The sequence below is a fragment of the Ambystoma mexicanum genome, chromosome 14, assembly GCF_040938575.1.
Source record: "Ambystoma mexicanum isolate Mex_15411 chromosome 14, UKY_AmexF1_1, whole genome shotgun sequence".
NCBI classification, from domain to species: Eukaryota; Metazoa; Chordata; class Amphibia; order Caudata; family Ambystomatidae; genus Ambystoma; species Ambystoma mexicanum.
The window spans coordinates 133,588,572-133,600,752 of NC_090940.1; positions in this window are offsets into that span (position 1 = coordinate 133,588,572).

Consider the following 12,181-nt stretch of genomic DNA (forward strand, 5'->3'; position numbering starts at 1 on the left):
TATAAAATTTAAATTCAACATTATCAGGGGCTCTTATCAAATGTATATCAATGCTGGGGGTCAATAAAATGTATAATTATTGGGGTTCAATCAAATGTATAGGGTTCAGGGGGCGTGGTAAGGGGCGGGCCAACTGTCACTTTTAATATTGACAAAAAGATATCCCACCCCACTACTAGCATGTGATAAGAAGTGGGCAGTACCGAAATCAGAAAGAGGGGGATTGAGAGGAAAGAGGAGGGATGGGGAAGTAGGCAATAGATGGCACGGGAATGCTGAGTGCATGGAAAAGATATTTTTATTAACGTAATCATTAAAGTCAGAAAATGTATGAGAGGGAAAGGACAGGGGGTGAGTCAGAGAATACTGTTCAGATGTTACAATAGTCGAGGAGGATGATGAGATAGAGGGAGAGAAATAGCATTTTTAAGCATTGAGTAAGGAGAGAGTCATAAGAAGAGTGAAGACAAAAAGGGCCTTGAGATCAGTATTGCATTGCAATGTTTTTTCCAATGTCGTTCTGCCTATATAAGGGATGGCACTGATTCTGATTAAATGTCATGACCAGACCCTGGGCTTCATTATGAGTTGGGCGGCAGACCTTAATTGCGGCGGTAACAGTGTTACTGCTGCATTTACAGCTCAAGGCTGGGGGTAAACATGTCAGAAAAAAATGCCAATTTTTGGCACAATTACCACCAGCAGTATTACTGTGCAGTAATTGCACCAAAAATTCCCCATTGCAATGGACCAAATGGGGAGTAATGGTTAGAGCCCAACCCGTGATCCGGTGGTAATACCGCCAGACGTGTGGGCGCTAACGCAAATAAAGTTGGCCAGTATCCCAGTCGGGATACCACCCAACTCGTGATGAGGCCCACTCTGTTATGAATTAGCTCTCCTGTGAATCCAGCCCATTTCAGACATTAGCACAGGGGATGTGTCAATATTCAGCAGCCTATACCATAGTGTATTTTCATCTTGCTCATCAGCAGAAACTGTTGCTTCTTGGTGTACTGGTTTTTAGGCTATGTTGGAACAATGATAGTAGCAAATATGTCATCTGGCCTAGAAGGCATTCCTGTATAGGCACACACAACTTTCCTTTGTGCACAAGCATAGAAGCCAGTCAATTGCCAGGAAACTTTCCTTCACACTTTACTGCCTGTCATCTGGTGGGTATAATTTTAAAGCAAGCGTTTGTATTTTGTAGGGGTGTGAGAACTAGCTGTAGTTAAAACCATGAGTTTCTGTTTGTTTACAGACTCTAACTGATTAAGTGGACGGCAATGAGGAGAGCCAAGCTGTAACAGAGACGATCAATATTTATTGTGTTTGCTGTTCAAACCAAATTGAAAACCTGGGGGATTGCGATAATAGCCTGGGCAAGGAATGTATTTCGTGAATGGACACTGATAGTGTGAAAGACGATGCAGACACATCAGCTGTGACCTGGGTCGATATCCTTGCCATTCAGGAATTCACTGCAAGACTGATGACAACGTGTATAAAACAATACTTTCACAGATGGTCCCATGGGCCAAAAATTTACGATCCGCAGCAGGATGCTCCTGAATGTTTGGAAATATCTTATACAGATAATTTGCTACATTAAATATGTCACATGTTGATCCCTAAAAATTGTGCGTCTAATACAGTTGTTTACCCAGCTAAGGATTAGGAAAGGGGCTGAACGATGTGTGTCTAAAACATTGTTGGCTATACAATTGGCGGATAAACCCCTTTTGCAAATGAAGTCATTTAGACAGGGTTCCCTGATGTGTTTTCGAAGCATCATTGTAAAAACTGTTTGCAAATGGGGGGATAAAGTATATCTAAGACAGTACAGCAGAAGAGCTTGCATGGCGCCCTGTAAACTGACCTATGAAGATTGAGAATGTAGATAATGTACATGTATTTATGCTAATTTACAGGAATTAAAAAATGAACACATGTTGGAAAGCGATTGATTTAATGTGAAGCCCGCCATTGGATGTGTACAGCAATTATTATTGGATTTACTTAAAGAGGATCTAGACACTATGGGCCTCATTATGAGGTTGGCGGTAACCCGTCGGTTTGCCGCCAACCCTGTAACACCATTTCCGCTGCATATTATACCGGTGCCACTGGGATATCACAAGTGGCGGCAGAACGGTAAATCCCTATTCCCATGGAGTCTGTAAGGAACTCATTGTGGCAATAGTAAAGACAGACACAAGTGTCACAGTTCAAGGGTGTTTATTAAACTGTATAGGTAGGTTGGAAAAACGCCTAATCTAAACCTTAATCTAAGATGAGAGCAAGCTACGACCTTCAAATCATAAGGCAGTCCTAGTGGCGTCTTGTCAAATAAAATCTATTGCCAATCCCTACAGCTAAATTCAAAAACAGTGCAGCATAATGTTCACAAGAAAGATAAGTCAGGATGTTATAGCCAGGGGTATCCCTTCCCCACGTTTTGTGCACGGGACAAGGAAGGACTCATAGCACACACTCGTGCTTTCCCAGCACAAGATTACAGTTCCGTCCTCAAGTATCAGGATCTTCGGTGGTTCTTTTCAATAAAAAGTATTTTGCCTCCAAGGACCTGACCGGTTCAAAATAATAAAACAAAAAGTTCCTTTCTGCACATACAGGGGTGATGGCTTTTCACCCCTGGATCACCCTCTTCCGGACTCAGATCCCTCTCAAATAGTAGGCTCCCTCTGTCGAGTTCACTATGGTTTTGAATCACAAGATTTCATCTATTATATTGGTTGATGGTTTTCACCTCTGGGTCCCCCTCTTCCGGGCTCAGACCCCTCTCGAATGTCAGCCTCCCTCAGTCGGGTTCACTCTGGCTTTTATTCATACAATTTCACCTGCTGCATTCATGAGTCGTTTGATGATGGCTTTTCACCCTTGGATCCACCTCTTCCGGGTTCAGACCTTTCTCGAATAGCAGCCTCCCTCTGTCTGGTTCACTACAGCTTGTATTCTCAAGATTTCTCCTTTTGCATTCACAAATGTTAATGTCTTTTTAAACAATCCACTGTGGACATCCATCCATCGGGTTCACTCTTGTCAACAGAATGTTCATTGGGGCATCATGCTTTGCCCCTTTTGCCAACCACACGGTTCCTACTCCTTTCTAACTATGCAGGATTCATCTCCCTTAGCTTTCCAATTATGTGCCGGTCAAAGACCTTCAACTGTACACTGGGTTTTGCTAGACCCCTGTATGACCACTTTGACCTTTTCCTTGCGGCTCTCCTAGGGCCTTCTGGTATGGGTAGTTTCAACAATAGGGGAACCACCCAGAGTTTATCGAGTGAGCACCCACTTGGTTCAGGACTCCTCTACAGCTGGTTTTCCCCTCAATTTGCCATTTGCAACTTTCGTTCAACACAGTTCGATTTCTTAACGGTCCTCCCTTCGACTCACCGGCTGTTATGAATCGCTTGTCTTTTCTTGTATCTAGAGCCAAGGACGGTACCACAGTAGCAAGCATCTCGCCCTGTCCTGATTATCAGTGTAGGAGGGTTCCATTTACCGTTGACACACTCTGACTATTGTTTGCGGTTTTATGATTCTTTCTTGGAGCCTTTGCGGGTCTGGGTCGGAAAAGGCAAGGCCACTTCTCTCCTTGTCACTGCTTTTCTCCTCCTCTTGAACTGCCGTCCTAGGATAGCTGTCTCGCCGTGTGGTTTGCCTTGCTCATAGTGGGCTCTCATGCTCTACCTTTTATCACTGTGGGGAAGGGAAAGGGCCCTCAGGTGTGTGTGGTTCAGGTCAATTGCCTGACTCTGTCTGACCCTTGTGTTGGGACATGTCAGGTAAACGGCTCTAGTGTTAGTCCGTTATCTTTCATGGTGAAAGAACGTTTTTTGTGTCGGGAGGGTAGAGTGTCTGAATATCCTACGGGATAGGATGGGGAAAAGGTGTCATAAGAAAGGGGAATCTGCATCTCACCCATTGGTGTCCCACCTTCACTCCCCAAGGACCCCCATCCAGATGATCCTCCCGCACTGGTCCACCCCCAGGAACTGTATCCAATAGCGATGGCTGGGGCCTGGCCACCTAGATGGCAGATCCCCAGGGACTAGTAAGTGAGACACCTTCAGGTTTCTCACATACCCTTTGCCTAGGCATGGTGGATATGCCTGTACTTTGTCCAAGTTTCCTGTTAAGATCTGGAAGAGAACAGGGACGAGAGAAGGGCTGTTTTGGGTTTCATGGGCTCAGAGTTTTCCCAGTCCCAAATTGGAGAGTTTTGGGAGTAGTAGTTTGTCTGACAGGATCTCTGGGGTAGAAAATCTCCGAAGGTGGGTGGAGATTCCTGTAAGAGTTTAGAGAAGATGGGGAAGTCCCACCCCAGAATAACTTCTTCGGGGAGCCCGGGAATTATGGCTGAGGATGTTTCGCAGGATTCGCCTCGGGTTTCAATGTGTACTGGTATTTTCTGGTATACTTCATTGTCTTCATGTACACATGTCACTCTAACTAGGGCTGCCTTTTCCAGATCTTTGCTTACTACCTGAGTCGATGAAGGCCCTTACTTGCCTCCCATTCCCCCAAGCCATTGCATATGTGAACTCAGTAGGAGTTTGACACAAACAAATGCTAAAGGTCTCTAGCTCTTCCTCGGGTTCTTCCCATTCTTTGCCCTTCAAACCGCCTATTTCCATAGGTTTGTCTTTTATATTCTTTGGACAGTGTCTAACTAGATGTCATGTTTCTTTACAGGAAAAACAGATCAGACGAGGTGGTCTGCTTCCTTTTAACTCCTCCTTTCTACTTTCGTCCTTGGCCTTTAGATCAATTTTCCTGATTTCTACTGTATCTCAGGGTAGTCCTTCCTTGGTCCTATGTAGCCCCCCTTGCTTATCTACTCCCTGAGGTTGAGTTTGATGGATGGGCTTATGATCCTTCCGTTCTTCTGATGAGTGAGCACCCACATGGTGCCAGAACTCTCTGCAGCTGGTTTTCCCCTCAATTTGCCATTTGCAACATTCGTTCAACACAGTTTGATTTCATATCGGTCCTCCCTTTGACTCACCGGCTGTGAGGAACCGCTCTTGGCTCTGGAGTCAAGGACGGTACCACGGTAGCAAGCATCTCGCCCTGTCCTAATTATCAGTGTAGGAGAGCTCCATGTACCGTTGACATCTGCTGCAACACACGCTGGCTATTATTCGCGGTTTTATGATTCCTTCCAGGGAGCCTTTGCCGGTCTGGGTCAGAAAAGGCAAGGTCGCTTCTCTCTTTGTCGCCCCTTTGGTTCTCAATGCTTTTCTCCTTCTCTTGAACTGCCGCCCTGGTACAGCTGTCTCTGTTTGCCTTGCTCGTAGTGTGCTCTCGTGCTCCACCTTTTATCTCTGTGGGGAAGGGAAAGGGCAGTTCGGTGTGTGTGGTTCAGGTCAATTGCCTGACTCTGTCTGACCCTTGTGTTGGGACATGTCAGGTAAATGGCTATAGTGTTAGTCAGTTGTCTTTCGTGGTGTAAGAAAGTGTTTGTGTCGGAAAAGGTGCGGGAGGTAGAGTGTCTGAATATCGTACGTGGTAGGATGGGGAAAAGTGTTATAAGAAGGGGGATAGCGCGTCTCACCCGTTGGTGTCCCACCTCCATTCCCGGAGGACCCCCCCATCCAGGAGATCCTCCTGCACTGGTCCACCCTCAGGAACTGGATCCAATAGCAATGGCTGTGTCCTGGGCACCTGGATGGCAGATCTCCGGGGACTAGTAAGTAAGGCACCTTCAGGTTTCTCACAAGTCCCATAGGACTCCATGGGAATGGGGACACTGAATCACTGGCACTGGCACCGTTGCTAACAGGGCTGGTGCTTCAGTGTGAGACATGCCGGTAGGTGCCTGAAAACCCAGCATGCTCCTACCAGCATTCTCGTAGTATGGCTGTCCGGAAAGGGTTATTTCCAGACTGCCATAATTGGAATGAGGCCCAATGTCTCCAAGGATGTTGTGTTATCTGGAAAGACTGCTGCAAGCATACATGTGAATATAACAATCTTTTATGTTTCGCAAACATATGTTGCAACCGCAACCACCTGCTATTGGACAACTACTGGCGAAAGCACTATAATGGGGTTTTGGCGATTTAAGGCTGCCTGCGGGTCCTCCGTTGAGACTGAAGGTGGACAACGTGCAACAGAGTTTCCGATGCGTTTAAGGACATTGGCTGTTTGACAGGGAGCTTTATGGATTTCTGTCAGCCGTCTCGCTATTGTGCATGTTTGCTTATCGACGCAGTGAACGCCACTATCTTTATGAAGTAATTGTTGATACTGCAGAATTGGTAGCCCAAAGGATCACTGTACAGCATTTGATAACCTGAACTATTTAATGTGAATACAATTTGAATAAAAATTGATGGTTTAAATGCTAATAAAAATCTGATGTTTATAAAACCAAGTCATGTCTTTATGTCCAGCGGTTATGGGGTGAACAGCTCACACTTAAAGTTATCTGAAATATATTACGAAGAAGGGGGTGTTGGTAGTTATGGAGGGGTTGAAAGCCTGTATTGTAAACTAAGAGCCGTGGTGAGAATGTGTCAAGAAGTGGCTTTCAGATCAGGAGGCCTACCCGCTGCCGGCCCGAAAACATTTTAAATGGTGAATGGCCCTGGTATCTAATATCGATCAACAATGACGGGCAGACATTATGGATTTGAGCTAGTTCCAAGAAGAGAACGATGGCCTGCGCTATATTCTAGCCTTCATCAGTTTTCTATCAAAATACGCCTATGTTGAGGCTTAAAAAAAAAGACAGGTCCCAGTGTAGTGTGAGGAGTCACAAATGAAAAACAGACACAAAATTGTCATGTTTTTAATTAAAGACTTTTATTAAAGTGTATGGGTTGGAAAAATGCCTCTCTCACCCTGCTCTTAGAGGAATTCCCTACCTAAAAACTAAGGAAATGTCTGTGTCAGGATGTCAGAAACCAAAAGCCATCCTTGTGTCCAAACATTCTATCCTGACCCTCAAACTACAAACAGATCAACAAACTGATAAGGGAAATGTCTTTAACCTGATATTGGCAAAGAAATGTTTTCATAAATAAAAATAGAATAGCTCCAACTTAAATGTTCATCAAGATAGAAACACCTTGACTCCAGAGGATGGTTCCTTTTCCCCTGGATTCTTCAATGCTTGAATAATGTGTTTTCGTCAAACAGTTCCTTGTGTCTTTTCTTGTCTCACAATACTCCTCTTAGGAAAAATGTTTTTTGTCTTTAACACAGGTTTCCTCTCGGTTCAAAATACTGTCTCTTCCAACTGACTGGTCTACTCTCCTGCCAGGACTTCTCTTGTGTATTTTCACATGCCTGGTATGCTTCTTGCCAGGACTTTGTATACTTTCAAATGCCTTGTGTGCTTCTCTTGCAAATACTTTTCTTTCGTGCTTCACAGTTTCTCTTTACTTTTACAATTATAATTATTCTAATTATAATTGTTTTTTTACAACACGCTTAATACCGAAGGGGTTTTTAAGCGCAGACCTGGGATTCAAACCTGTGTTGCTCTGCGTCGTCTTGCTTCCAAGATGAGCGCGTTGCAACTGAGCTATTCTACCCGTGTATACATATACCCTCTTTGGTTTGGTATATCTGTTTTAGGCATACCCCCACTTCTGCAATCCATATGTTCATATGTTATTGGGGTCTTGTTTGGTTCTCTGCCCTTTTCACTTGCAAATACAGCCCTGCTTCTTTTTGCTTCTGTAGCTTTACAATATTTAGTTTCTCGTTGGCGCGATCACCCAAATGCCCCTGGGGCCCCACCTGGTCTGGGCCAATTCACCAGTTCTTCACAGCATCTTCGGTCCCTTTTGCGCTTGCCCAGCATTCCTTCACCGTCTGCTGCACACTCCGGGTCACTCTGACGTCTATGCCGGCTTTCCGCGAGGCTTCGCTTCTGCACGCCTGCTTCTGGTCAGGCTCTGGTAGGGACAACGCTACCTATGTGAGCCGCTGAGCGCCAGGTAACCCCTCTCGACTCCTGGTATCTCCACGACACTTTCTGCTCACCCCGTGTGGCTTCCCTTCTCTGCCGTCGAGCCTCTCTGCATCGCCACACCGGCTTGTGTCTCCAGCGTTTTCTTGCCTCTCCGGAAGATCTCACGTCTTCCCCTTTGTTGCTGATCACAATCAGTTTGCCATTTTTAAAAGTCTGACATACCTGTGCTTATCCCAAACAACTAGTACGTTCAATAAGCTTGTGGCTCTCAGTGGTTTTCATCGATTCTGTCATCCTCCTCGTCCCAGTACTTAGGTGGTTATGGGAATCGAAGTCCATAGATGTTATTTGATGTACTATATTTGGGAAGTTTCTTTCAATGATTTCACGTGACAAATCAGTTCTTCTTGAAGGGAACTTAGAACAAAAAAAGGTTATCTTTGAGCCTTTATCTCTTGGCTCATGGATGGGAGCTTGGCAAAAAGATTGTTGGAAAAGGAAAGAAGTTTTAGAACTTTTAATTCTTAGAAGAGAAATGGGAGATTGGTCTGAAAGGTGCTGGGAATAGGTTCCTCTTCTTTCCCTAAAGGGGGGTACAGATAGATGGCAATAGACCATTAAGGTACTGGATATAAGGGGGTCTTTTCCATGGGTAAATGGGAGATACCGGGCCTCATCCAAAGGAGCCATGCTATCAGCCGAATAGTTGTCTCGTCGCATGTGGTCCTCTCTCATATAACCTCCCTCAGGATCAGGTAGCGGCTGCCATCCCCAGGCCACTTGGGAGGAGGTCACCACCGGAGAACACATGATGACTCCATTGGATTCATCACAGTAGCAATGGCTTTTAAATGCATATTTAACAAAGGACGAGTACCCTCTATACTACAGACAGATGACGTAAGGAGTTTCTAAATAAACCGCTACAGAGGATTGTAAAACTACACGGGGTGCACCACTTCATAGTACACTCGAAATTAAAGCCTCTATTGTAGAACCTTTAAAACACGGCTGAGGCGTTTCTTCCCAGCTAAAAACGGCTATAGATTTGTGGGCGCGTTACCCGCATTTATAAATATGTATAACAGCACGCATCATAGATCCAGAATTTCTTAGGGGTCTGGAAAAAACTGTACTGCAAAAGACTTTTTAAAAAAGGATCCCCAACCGCCCCTTAAAAAGGGGGATCATTTACGGATTTCAAAACTCAAGGCGGTCTTTACAAAAGGGTATGAGCAGAACTACAGTGACCAGTTCTTTATTATAGATGGAGTGATCAACAGGAAGGTCTTTTTATATAAAGCAAAATTAATCAGAGAAAACCTGGCCTGGAACACTTCTCATGCGGCCAGGGAACGGCAGATGCTTCCCGATCCTAACTATGGGGGTGGTGTTCTGCAGGAGGATCACATGGGGGGAGATCAGGTCAGGTGGACTGGGAAAACCCCTTCAATAACTTCCCTAGAGACCCTCCACTCTAAATGGTCTACTGTAAAATTGAAACTTTTAAAGAAAAAGGTAATTTGAACATTGGGGACGTCAAGTCCCACAATGCCCAAAGTACTGAGACGAGGAAGAGGGACTCAGAGGCACAGGACAGCAAGATGCCGTCTAGTGGTTCTGATGACCCACACCTGAGCAGGACTTTTGAGTATATAAGACCCCCCTCAGGTGCAGGCCAGAAGAAGAAGCAGGAGGTGGAGTGGTTGACGTGACTCCACGTTGCAGTGACAGCAGAAGAGGATGGGAAGCAGAGACGCCGGGGCCTCCACTAATTACATAGCGGATGGCTGTTCCGAAAGGGTCTCTACCTTTGATGGCCTTGAATGCAGAGGTTGCATGGCAGGAAGCGTTGGTGTGAAAAGCTTTCCCCCTTTTGAGGTGTGCTTCCGTGGCAGACGAGCACCAAAATGCTCCTGGAGCAAGGAACGCTCTTTTCCCAGCCGGCGCGGGCCGAACGAAGAAAACCGAAGTGGTTTGCTGTGCAGGAGATGGCTGCAGAAGCATAAAAACGCTGTGGCAGTGGAGCGAGCGGACACGTATGCAGCAACCAGTAAGTTCGCCAATATTGGTTAACCCCAGTACGCTCCGTAATCGCCCGCTGGCCACTAGTGTTTATTTTGAATACCGAACGGAAAAAAAGAAGTTGAAATGGCTCAAACACGTTGTGGACAGAAAAGAAAGGGAAGGTTATAATTTATGACCTGCAACATGCAACTCTTTCACCAAAACACAACCACATGAATTAAATACAGCCAGTCATCCCTTAAAATAAAACAAATTCATAAAATGAATACACCCGCTAGTCATTTGTGCAACATCCTTCAGTAAAATTTGATTTATTAAATTAAAAGCTCATAACTGTCTGACACTCTAGTTAATAAAGTTCAAAGTGCATCAATCCTGCAAGGCACAATCTAGATCATAAGTAGTTTATAGTTGTTTCTGTCTCATGGAAATGCGGCCACGTCTTCCAAGAATCTAACCACCCCGATAATCAGGGAAATTCGTTCACCAGACCTGAGCATTGACCGACCCTCATCCCGATTGAGTGTTGAAAATTCCACCAAAAATCTACACAGGTGGCGGTTTCTTATGTCATTCACACCTGGACATTCCATCACCACGTGTTGGAGTGTTTCAATAACTGTTGTGATAGAACATCTGTCATGCTATATGTAGTTGGCTTATTAATAATACATGCATGCACCCTGTGGTCTTGGCGACGTCTTCGTGTATCTTTCCAGAATGTTGATGGAACGATACACGAAGATGTTGCGGTGAAGACGGACGGTTGGCCTCCTGGGGGCTTCTCTCAATAAACACATATATTACATATACACGTCTGCATCTTACTAATTAATTATATAAGTGATCCACTACAATTGGCGACGAGGATGGGATGAGATATCGTTTCTTCACGAGGCGTCAGAATAAGGGCGAGAGTGTGGACGCCTACCTGGCTGCGCTAAGAGGGTTATTGGCTACATGTGCTTTCACAGGAGTGGCGGATGAATATTTGAGGGATCAAATGGTTCTACATGTGGCAGATCCACGCATCCAACAACGCTTGTGGCAAGCAAGGAACCCCACGCTGGAAAAAAACATTGAAATTGCAAGATCTATTGAACTAGGTGAGAAATGTATGAAGGAAGTTCAAAACAAAGTGGAGACTGCTGAGGTAAAATCAGTCCAGGAAATGGATGGTGGACAATATAACAATCAGGAGGAAGATTTGATCGCCATAGTCAAGAGATTGGTAAAGTCCGGCATAAGTGGTGGATCAAGATAGGAGAGGGAGAGCACGTACAGACAAAACAGCAGATGTTTTAAATGCGGATGGTACAAGCATGTGAATACTGAGAGGGACTGTCCTGCTGTGTCAGCAGAGTGCTACAGATGTGGACAAACAGGGCATTTTGGTAAAGTGTGCCGCAACAATAGAGGAAGGTTTAACTACTGACATATGAGAAATGCTGGCCGATATAGTAGGAGCAGAGGTGCTGCCACGGCAAGTATAAAGGCATTGGAAGAAATAGGTGGACCAAGCAGTATGTTGGCAATAACAGATCGTTTTGAAGATGAAGTACAAATACTTGCTTTCACACCTGATGGAGGCGGTTTGGGACCTTGGGTGCCAATGGAGATTAATGATGTGACATTGCAAGTCATGGGTAGATACTGGCTCTCCATACACCATGGTTGATGTAGATACATACGTGAACATACTAAAAAAGAGAATGGAAGAGTTACAAACGACTAAAATAAAAGCGACTAGTTATGGAAAAACACCTATCAACATTATAGGATTTGTGTGGGTGCACCTGAACTTTGAGGGAAGAAAGTCATACTGTAGACTATATGTGGTTGAGAATGGGTTTTCGATAGTTGGATGGTGGGAACAAGCATCGCTGAAGATAAGAATACATCCAGGCGAGAATGTACCCATTCTATGCATTAATGAAAACAGTCGTAGCACGGCTGATAATTTGGCAAAGAGTTTTCCTAAAGTCTTCAATGACAAGATTGGTCTACTTAAAGGGTTCAAACACCGCATCATACTCGAGAGAGGAGCGAATCCTGTAGTACACAAGGTGAGAAACATACCCATTGGCACCAGAGAGGCATTGAAAGGTGAATTGGAGAGGCTGTGCAAGCAGGACATTATTGAACCCATTGAAAGCTCGGAGTGGTTATCCCCGATTGTAATTGTTAAAAAAC